Raw genomic sequence first — 11,085 nt, forward strand, 5'->3', positions numbered from 1 at the left:
GTGGTTTCTGTTCCGCATCCGATGTCACATGACCTTATGCGGGAGCAAAGCGGCTGCAGAGCAGTTGCGCAGTTGCTCTCCTCTCCGGGTACTACGCGACCCTAGACCATTCATGTCAACCCTCCCGTTTTCCCAGGGAAATTCCGTTATTTTAATCATCTGTCCCGCCGTCTTCCCGTTTACATATTTTCCCTTAAATCTCCCGTGTTTCCCCTCCGGCCCAGCAGGTGGCAGTACAATAGTTGTAGCGCCCCAAGTACGCATGAAGATTCGTGAGATTCGGGATTCAACAGGGTCGCTACGTGACTGGAGGTCTAGAATGAATCGGAGATACGTTATCAATTAATTTTTTTGTTTAGTCAACACGTGAGAACTCGTCTGACATGGAGAGTCTCCTGTTGTGTGCTACATGTGTGAAATAACAATTGTAGTCTGGACTTTGTCTGCAGTGTAAACTTTATAATGTTGATCAACAAGACGTTTTTGGTTAGTTTGGCTGTTACATGTACAAATTCATGAATGTAGCCTGATTGTAGAGCTCAATGCTGAAATCTTGTATTATAACATAGAACATGTAAAGCCTCAGAGCTTCTTTGATTATTAACAGTATGTTAGTGATGACAGAAAGGTGATAACTCGCCATCAGACTCAAAAAGTTGCTGTTTGTATGATGTATTTTTCTGTTAAACGATAAGTGGCTCACTTTATTATTATTAGGGCCCGAGCAGGGAACCTGCAAGGTCCCTATTGTAATCGTAATGATTATTATTATTCTTCTTTTTTTTTTCCTTGGTCCAAAATGATCGCATTTTTCACTGCCTGAACATACCCCAATAAAACTCACCAAACTTGGAATATAAGTCACACTTGGCGAAAAATTGTATAATCTATTGTCGTCCTGAATTTCCACCACTAGGTGGCGCTGTTATTAAGGTAAGCGCGTTTTGGCTAATAACTCCCATATGCTTTGTTGCACATTCAAAAACCTTATATCCACGCGTTCAGTGCATTGTGCTGAATCTCGTGGTATAGGCCACGCCCATTTACGCCTACGTTTTTTTTTTCGCTACGTTGCAAAATGTCGAAAACCTACTTTTTCAAACTCCTCCCAGGCGATTTCACCAATTCAACTTGGCACACAGCATCTGTGGACCCTCCTGACAAAAAGTTACTCCTGGATTTTAATTAAAACAAATAATTTTAAAGTTATTAAATAACAACTTTCTGCAGATTTGGTTTAAAACAGGAAGTGTTGGATATTTCCACAGTGGTCAGGTCTAATGACATGAAACTCAGGATACTACTTCCCCATGAGCCCCTGAGGCCCTGTGCAAAATTTTATGCGATGACCACAAGGTGGCGCTCTTTAAATCGAACTATTTTATATCTCCGCAACGGTTCATTGGATTCACACGAAACTTTGTTTGGTAAATGTCAGTGCCGTCCTGAGGCGAGCTTATGAAGGGTTTACCAATTCGACATTAGATGGCGCTGTGGTGCCAATTTAATTTTATATTTGGCCCTGTGCCCACACCATAACACTTATGGAAATGAAATTCATAGGGGTGGTCTAGAATGGCCCCTCTGACTCACACACCAAAAATGACCAGCAGGTGGCGCTATTGTCCACTATTTTACACGTGAAAGCGTTTTTGGCCCATAACTCCCACACAGTGTGTCGCACATTGTTAAACCTCAGATCTACATGTTCTCTCAATTCAGCTGGATTGTGTTGTGTATAGGCCACGCCCACTTTTTCGATAACTTTCCATTTACATAATCACGACAAATGAAAAACCTACTTTTTCGAACTCCTCCCAGGCGATTTTACCAATTTGCACGAAACTTGGCACACAGCATCTGTGGACCCTCCTGACAAAAAGTTACTTGTGGATTTTAATTAAAACAAATAATTTTTAAAATAATTTAAATAAATAATAATTTTTAAATAACATCTTCCTGCAGATTTGGTTTAAAACAGGAAGTGTTGCATATCTCCACATTGGTGTGGTCTAATGACATGAAACTCAGGATACTACTTCCCCATGATCCCGTGAGTCCCTGTGCAAAATTTTAGGCGATGACCACAAGGTGGCGCTCTTTAAATTGATGTATTTTATATCTCCACAATGGTTCGTCGGATTAAGACAAAACTTGGTAGATTTATCGTCAGTGCCCTCCTGAGGACATTTAAAGAAGGGTTTACCGATCCGCCACTAGGTGGCGCTCTGGTGTCAGTTTAATTGTATATTTGGCCCTGTTCCCACACCATAACCCTTATGGAAATGAAATTCATAGAGGTGCTATAGAATGGCCCCTGTGACTCACACACCAAAAATGACCAGCAGGTGGCGCTATTTTCAATGCAAAACCGTTTTTGGCTAATAACTCCCACTTAATATGTTGCACATTATTAAACCTCATACTGTTGTGTTCCTTAAATTCAGCTGAATTGTTTGATGTAGACCACGCCCACTTTTGCAGTAACTTTCCATTTGCAAAATCGCGACAAATGAAAAACCTACTTTTTCGAACTCCTCCTAGAGAATTTGACCAATTTGCACCAAGCTTTGCAAGTAGCATCCGTAGACCCTCCTGACAAAAAGTTATTAAAATAATTTTGATAGTCCATAAACTGCCTGAAATATGAAATGACAAATTCCTGCATATTGTGTTAAAAAAAGACAACCTTGCATATCTTAACAAAATGCTGTCTGATTATCACATGAATGTTCATCATTGTGTGGTATGGCATGATGAGGATTTGTGTAAAATTTGGTGCAAATCGGCCAATAGATGGCGCTCTGGTCGCAGTCTAATTAGTTTCAATGGGATTAAATGGGGAAATCTTCAAGTCATCTTCAAAACTCATCGAACTTCAACCTCTCCTTGTCCCTCATACATTGAGCTAGACATACCATTCTAACTTTTAAAGAGTCAGAAGACCTCAAACTATTCAAACCACCGGTTTTCAAATCCTCACAATTTTAGTTTTAAGGATTTTTAGGCTGTCTTCTGATTTTATAATGGGTGTGTATTGCGCAGTGTTGGGCACGTTACTTTTAAAAAGTAATTAGTAATAGTTACTAGTTACTTCTCCCAAAAGTAACTGAGTTAGTAACGGAATTTGTCCACTATACAAAGTAATTGGTTACCAGGAAATTAACTATTGCGTTACTTTTATTCCTTCCCCCTTTTGAGCTCGGCAGTCATTTTAGCTACTTGGCAATACATATGTATTTAGAAAATGCATTTCTTTGACCGGCACCTGCTCTCCCCGATATTTTGCCAATGACTGCTCTGAAGGAGTCTGAGTCAACTGTTGATAACGGGAGCAAGGTCTCAACAACATACCTGTCTATCATTGCATTCATTTCAGTCTGTGTCACAAGTTTTTGTGAAGCTGGCCTGCTATCATCATCAACAGCGTCAGCAACAGAGTTTTGTCCAGTGTTAGTTTTGTAGAAGCGTGTGCCATTGAGAGATGCTTCATTAGATCAGAGTTGCTTACAACTCCTCACAAGTTGCTTGTGTGAGGCTGCTGTGTGCTTGTGTGGCTTGTGTGTACACCGAACATTGCCACTGATTGGCTTAACCCTCATGTTGTGTTCGTTTCATGTTAAAAAATTTAGTGTTCCCGGTCAAAAATGACCGGTCCATTTAAACTCATCATAAAAACTGTATAATACATATATTATCACTACTTGTTGTGTTAGATCTTTTTATCAACTTCAGTTCTTGTGAACATTGCAAGTTTTGAACTTCTATTTGTTATTTATGGCATGTAAACCTCACTGATCTGAGCGTATATATCTTGAATTTGAGTTCTAAAAAGCATCATTTCTGGATTATTTTGACTATAAAAAATAATCAGATGAAACATAATATATTGTTTATCACAGACTACTTGGGGTCAAAGTTACCAAGGACATTTGTTTCGAAACCATTTCATATTTTTATACAGTCACATAAAGTAACACTAGTCCTGTTCCCAGTCAAAGGGTTAGGTGGGTCTCAGGTGGGGATGAAGACCAGGATAAGTTCCCATTCTTTGACCTGAATGTGGCAGCAGCCTCAGCATGGCCATCCTCTTCATCACTGGATTCCTTCCCATCAGTTAATTCTTGGTCTGGATTATATCCTGTGTCATCTTCATCTTCTGACACTTCCTCCACTAATCCATCCTCACTGTCAGTTTCCTTGCCTCTCTCCTCCTCACCAGTGTGGTGATCACATATGTAATCAATAGCCTCACTTCTGGTATATTGACTCGCCATGGTGCTGCCACACAATGAACTGTGAGCAAGGCCTCAAAAAAGCATTTATATAGGCTTCCAAAGCTGCGAGAAAAGTTCAATATTATTGAAACAATGTTCCAACAACTTTCTGAGAACAGGTGTTGTTCCCGCAGGAGAGACTGTACTGGGCTAAGGTTCCCGTGGTGGTTGCCTGGGAACCAAGGTGTGTGTGTGTGTGTGTGTGTAGGTGTGCGTGTGTGTGTGTGTGCGTGTCCATATGAAAAAAGGGGATGTACCTGAGATCAGTTTTTTACACTAATTTTAGTCTCCCCCATTCATTTCTAATGACTGGTCATTTTTGACCGGGAACACCAAGAGTGTACAAAAGTTGAATAAAATACACAAAATTGTATGCAAATAAATACTATTTATTTTGTGTGTTGAAATCCTCTTTGTGGACAAAGTCATGGACTCTTGGGTCAGTCTGATCAAATTAAGTACATTTTTCAGAGATAAAACTTTTAAATCGGAAAGATTTGACCGGAACACAACAGAGGGTTAAGAACTCTCACTCAACGTGAGAGAACCAATCATCATCACTTATGCAGTTGTCTCGCTCCTCCCTCCTCCCTCACCGGAGGAATAAAAATACAGCTCTGCAGCTCCGGTGGCTGAGAGCCGAGATGGATGACAACAGCTTCAGTGATCAGCTTCAGTTTGTCACGCGCCACATTTAATAGTCGGTAACGGCATTGTAACAATGGAAATAGTAATATTGGTTAGATTACCTGTTACTGAAAAAAAGTAACGCTGTGAGTAACGCCGTTTATTCTAACGCCATTATTCCCAACACTGGTGTTGCCTGAAATAGAATGCGTGACATCATAGCTACAGTGGAGAGCAGCTGGAAGAACTGTAGAAAAAGTTCTCTTCAGCTTGATTTGGATCCCACATCTTTTACCTCACATAGACAATATATACATAGACATGTAGGAAATGTTGTTGGCTTTCGGCTGATGGTCTTATTTTAGATGTAGGACTTACACTTTTGGCTGTTAAAGCCCCAGAGGGACAAGCACAACAGCAACTCCCCAGTGAGCTGCAATTTCTTCCTCTTCTTCAGATTTCATCATGCAGCAGGTGACATCTCACATCCCATCAGTTAATCAGTTCTTCTCTGACCTGGCTTGCTTTTATGGATTTTTTTCAAGATCTCCAGAGAGAACCAGTGTGCCTGACACAGTGGTGGCACACAGACTCCCAAGAGCAAACGGAGTGAGTTGGAACATCCATATCTGTGCAGTGAACACTGTTTTAGCACAAAGGTGACATCATCCAGTGTTTTGAAAGCATTAGGGGAGATTGAGCCTTCCACTGTGTGAGAAGCTGGAAGGTTTGTGAGGCTACTGGAGGATGATACTCAGCTACTTCCTGAAACTATTTAATTGCATCATGCCTTGTGTGCACATTCTCTTCAGCCAGCTCCAGAGGCGGAGCATTGACTCAGTCTTTGTCCGGGGAATCATGCAGCAGTTCACACAGTTTTTCTGACTTCAGCATACATTATTTCAAACCGGCAATAGCAGTCCATCGAATTATGAAGCAACGACTTCCTCAGTGGAAGGTGTTGAGCATGCCCCAACGGCAGCAAGCCCCGACGGCAGCATGCATAGACAGCAGCACGCCCCGACACCCGTGGACTGCGAGGGCCCGTTCAACGCTGCATGCAGCTTAATAATAATTAATGATAATGATGATGAGAAGAAGTAGAAAAATAGGATACTGAAAAGTTATGTAGATGGTTGATTATTTGAAAGAGTAAAACTTGAGAGAAGCTTGGCAAAAAAAAGGCACAGTTTGATTTCATTGATTGAAAGCTTCTTTCAGCTAGAAACACGGGCGCTGCAGATAGTGTTAGCCCCTGGCCTGATAGCAGGCCTGCTAACCTTGGCACTAGCCCAGTCTCGTCGGCAGCTGCTGTGGAGTTTGTTCCTGCCCGGTCGCGGCGTGGCAGAGGGCGCAGGAGCAGGTCACCGGTTGTGTGGGATTGGTCAGCAGTCACCCCTCCCGACTGCTAACCAGCTTTCTGTCCTTGCTAGCCCAGTTGTTAGTCGGCTGGCTCGCGTGCCTCCCCAGCCCCGGCCGACGGGGCTAAACTCCACACGCTAGTGATAGGGGACTCCATTACCCGCCACGTTAAGCTAGCGTCGTCAGCAACTGTTTACTGTTCACCTGGGGCCAGAGCTTCCGACATAGAGGCTAGCTAAACTTAGGGTGCTGGCATCACGCAGGGTTAAACAGGGAACTCAGGCTAACAGCACCACAAGCTACAGCAACATTGTAATTCATGCCGGCGCCAGCAATATTCGTCAGAAGCAGTCTGAGATTTAAAAAAAAAAAAAAAGCCAGGACTTTTCAGGCTGCAAGAAAGATGTGTAGGCATCGATTAACTGTCTCTGGTCCCTTACCCCAGCGGGGTAATGATGAGACGTACAGTAGGCTTACAGCTATGAACCGCTGGCTGGCGCGTCACTGTAGGGAGCAGGGATACAGGTTCGTGGATAACTGGCCCTCTTTCTGGGGTCGCCCCCACCTGCTGAGAGCAGACGGCCTTCATCCTACTGGAGTCAGCGCTGCTGTTTTGTCTAGCAATATAGACAGGTGTTTGAAGCAGGTTTGACACAAGGGATGCAACACTCAGCAGGTCGCAGGTCTCTAGAGAGCCTGCTAGGGTTATTGTTAGTGCTGGTATGGAGTCCACTAGCCTAGTTAACATGGTTGGTCAGGGACATAGTACAGAGTACCAGACTGATGGCTTAGTTCATAACATTCAGACTGTCACCTTCCCTCACCACTTTTCCATTGAATCATCCTCTAAATTTGTAAATCATAATAATCTAATCTAGATCTCCACCTCTGACAGTGGGGAAATGTCTCAGCAAGCACCTTACACAGTCTTGCATAATAAAATACCAAAGCTAATCACTACTGCATCCCGGCATCCCTACCTGTACAGGCAGCCAAAACCTACTACTACTAAAAGGTTCCTTGTTCCAATTCCTAAATGATCTACCATAAGCTCCACCAAACGGCTGGTCACTGGAAACTGCTCCAATGATCTTAAAGCCCTCAAATTTGGTTTTATCAATATTAGATCACTGTCAACCAAAGCCTTACTGATTAATAATTTGATCACTGAGCATAAGCTGGACATGATTGGCTTATGTGAAACATGGCTGAAACCTAATACCTTTATGCCATTAAATGAAGCCTCTCCTCCGGTCTATAACTATGCCCATCTTGCTCGGGCCTCTAAACAGGGGGGAGGTGTTGCTCTAATCTACTAATCTATTCATAGCCTAAGCTCCAACCAGGATATTAAATTTACTTCATTTGAGGCTCTGGTTTTAAAACCATCCTCATCAAATAGTAACAGCCTTGTCCAGGGAACAGGCTTTTACCTGGTTGTACTGTACAGACCTCCAGGGCCTTACTCCCAATTCCTAGAAGAATTTGGTGAAATTATTGCAGATCTTGTGCTCGTTCAGATAAAATCCTAATCATTGGGGATTTCAATATTCACTTCAATAAGCCATCTGACCCTCTAGGGAAAGCTTTTTTGAGACTTCTTGATATTTCCAACTTTATTCAGCTTGTCCATGAACCCACTCACTCCAGTGGAAACACTCTGGATTTGATCATTTCCCATGGACTTGATGTGTCAGCCCTGAATGTCCCTTCTGTCTCCTCTGCTGTGTCGGACCACTCTCTCAATACATTTGAAGCGTCATTAGCCTGTCCCTATGTCAATGACACAAATGTTGTTACTTTTCGTCATATCAGCCCGGCAATCACAGCGGCGCTCAGTGATAAATTGCCCGGGGTCCTGGCTCCTTTTGCGACTGCGACAAAACCTGTGGAAAGCCTCGCAAATGAAGTGAACTCAACACTTGTTTCGCTCCTCGATTCTGTGGCACCGGTCTCTACCAGGAGAAGACGACCAAAGAAATCTACTCCCTGGTTTACTGACAAAACCCGAGATCTCAAGCAGGCCTGCAGGAAAATGGAATGAGCATGGCGTAAATCTAAACTGGACATTTTTTATCTTGCCTGGCATGATAGTGTACTAAACTATAAGCGTGCTCTAAATACTGCTAGAACAGCATATTTCTCCAGCCTAATAAACAATAATAAACACAATCCTAGATTTCTCTTTAACACTGTGGCTAAACTTACTCAAAAACCACAGTCGGTGAGCTGTACACCCTTTAGTGCAAATGATTTCTTAGATTTCTTTTGCAATAAAATTGATGAGATCAGAATTAAAATTAACTCATCATCTCTGGCTTCCTCGTCAAATTTTGAAAAAAAATATCCTGCTGCCGATTCTCAGTTAGTCTCAGCTCTAAACACTTTTGAAAATATCTCCCTTGAGATACTGTCCAAAATTGTCTCATCCTCAAAGCCAACTACCTGCGTCCTGGACCCCTTTCCGGCAAAACTGTTTAAAGAACTATGGCCAGCACTGGGACCTACAATGTTAAATATTGTTAACTCATCACTCATGACTGGTGTTGTCCCTTCTAGTTTTAAGTCTGCTGTGGTTAAGCCTCTACTTAAGAAACCACACCTCGATCCAGGATCACTAAATAACTGTCGACCAGTATCCAACCTTCCCTTCTTCTCTAAAGTCTTAGAAAGAGTCGTGTCCCAACAACTTTCAGGCTACCTACTCAATAATAATCTCCTGGACCGTTTTCAGTCAGCTTTCAGAGCCTGTCACTCCACCGAAACCGCCCTCACTAAAGTGGTAAATGACATTTTACTTACCTTAGACTCTAACTCGACCTCAGTGCTCATGTTACTGGATCTCAGCGCTGCATTTGATACTATAGATCATGGCATACTGTCAGTCTGACTTGAAAGTCAATTTGGCATCTCTGGCCTGGCCCTAGCCTGGCTAAAATCGTACCTGTCCGAGAGAACACAATGTGTTTCCTACAATGGTACTTCATCAGTTTTTACTGCTGTGAAGTATGGAGTTCCCCAGGGCTCTGTTCTGGGCCCTTTGCTCTTAACTTTATATATTTCACCTCTGGGCCAAATTATTTGGAGCTATGGAATACATTTCCACTGCTATGTGGACGACACTCAGCTGTATGTGCCCTTAAAAGCTGATGACAAATCTCAAATCACGAAACTAGAGACCTGCCTATATGCAGTGAAGAAGTGGATGTCAGAAAACTTCCTGCTCCTAAATTCGGAAAAAACTGAGATGTTGGTCATTGCTCCCGCCAGACAGAGACACCATGTTGACCAGGTGACTGTAACTCTCGACAACTGTGTTATTTCTCAAAGCTCAACCGTCAAGAACCTAGGTGTTACTTTTGATTCTACACTCTCTTTTGATCAGCACATCAAAGAAATTACCAAGATCGCCTTCTACCACCTGCGCAATATAGCTAAAATTAGGTCCTTCCTGTCCATCGCGGATGCAGAGATCCTGACTCATGCCTTTGTTTCGTCTAGGCTGGATTACTGCAATGCCTTATTTTCAGGTCTTCCACATGAGAGCACTAAAAGTCTTCAGATGGTTCAGAATGCTGCAGCCAGAGTCTTAACACGTACAAGAAAATTTGATCATATACACCAATCTTAGCATCCCTGCACTGGCTCCCAGTGCATCTAAGATCAGACTTTAAGGTGCTGCTGATGACATACAAAACTGTACACGGCCTTGCCCCGTCGTACATGTCAAATCTCATTAAACCATATAGTCCAACTCGGGCATTACGCTCTCAAAATTCAGGGCTCCTGATGGTTCCCAGGATCAAGAAGAAGTCAGCTGGCTGCAGGGCTTTTTCCTATCGGGCTCCTTTCCTCTGGAATAACCTCCCAGCTGACATCAGACAATCTGGCTCTGTTGATGCCCTTAAATCTAAACTCAAAACTCACTTCTTTGATTTAGCCTTTAATTAGCCCTGATATCAATTGTAAGCTTCTTCAGTGGGTCGGTGTCAGTCTCAATGAGTTCCTATAGTATTAGATTACACTGTGCTGCCGACGAGAAACAATCTGTTTATTCTGATAAATACTGCATTTCTCTAACCTTTGTTTTGTTTTCTGTTCCCACAAGCTGCAAGCCGTGTCACTCTCTACACTCTCTATAGCTTTCTCCCCCCTCCTCCTCCTCCTCCCTCTCCTCCTTCTCTTTCTCCTCCTCCCCTCTTTCTTTCAGGCTCCCTTCTGATGGACCACGGCCCCCTGGGACCATCTACCATTTCCGTGCTCCTGCTGCCTTGAAATACTGACTGATCATTGCTCTCCTCTGCTTCACTATCTCCTCATATCTATATTTCTGTAAATCTTGATGCCTCTCTCTGTCTATTACTAATTATCTTGTGTGGCCTGCCCTCTTCCAGGTCAACATGGTGGACAGGAGGTCGTGTGGCTCGGGCACCACTTGCCGATGCCTCGTCCTGCTCGGTCGTCTCCTGGATCCACTCACTTTACATAACTTGTATCAGATTTTCTGTTGATGTACCTTGTAAACTGTGAATTGTTGCTCTTTTCTGTACACGCAACATCTATTGCATGTCTGTCCATCCTGGAAGAGGGATCCCTCCTCTGTGGCTCTTCCTGAGGTTTCTTCCATTGTTTTTTTTACCCTGTTAAAAGGTTTTTTTTCCATCAACATGTGAAGTTTTTCCTCACTCGAATCGAGGGTCTAAGGACAGAGGATGTTGTTCACTGTACAGATTGTAAAGCCCACTGAGGCAATGTGATTGTGATTTTGGGCTATATAAATAAAACTGATTTGATTTGATTTGAATTTCCATATCCATAA

This window comes from Sparus aurata, chromosome 16, assembly GCF_900880675.1.
Source record: "Sparus aurata chromosome 16, fSpaAur1.1, whole genome shotgun sequence".
Classification (NCBI taxonomy): Eukaryota; Metazoa; Chordata; class Actinopteri; order Spariformes; family Sparidae; genus Sparus; species Sparus aurata.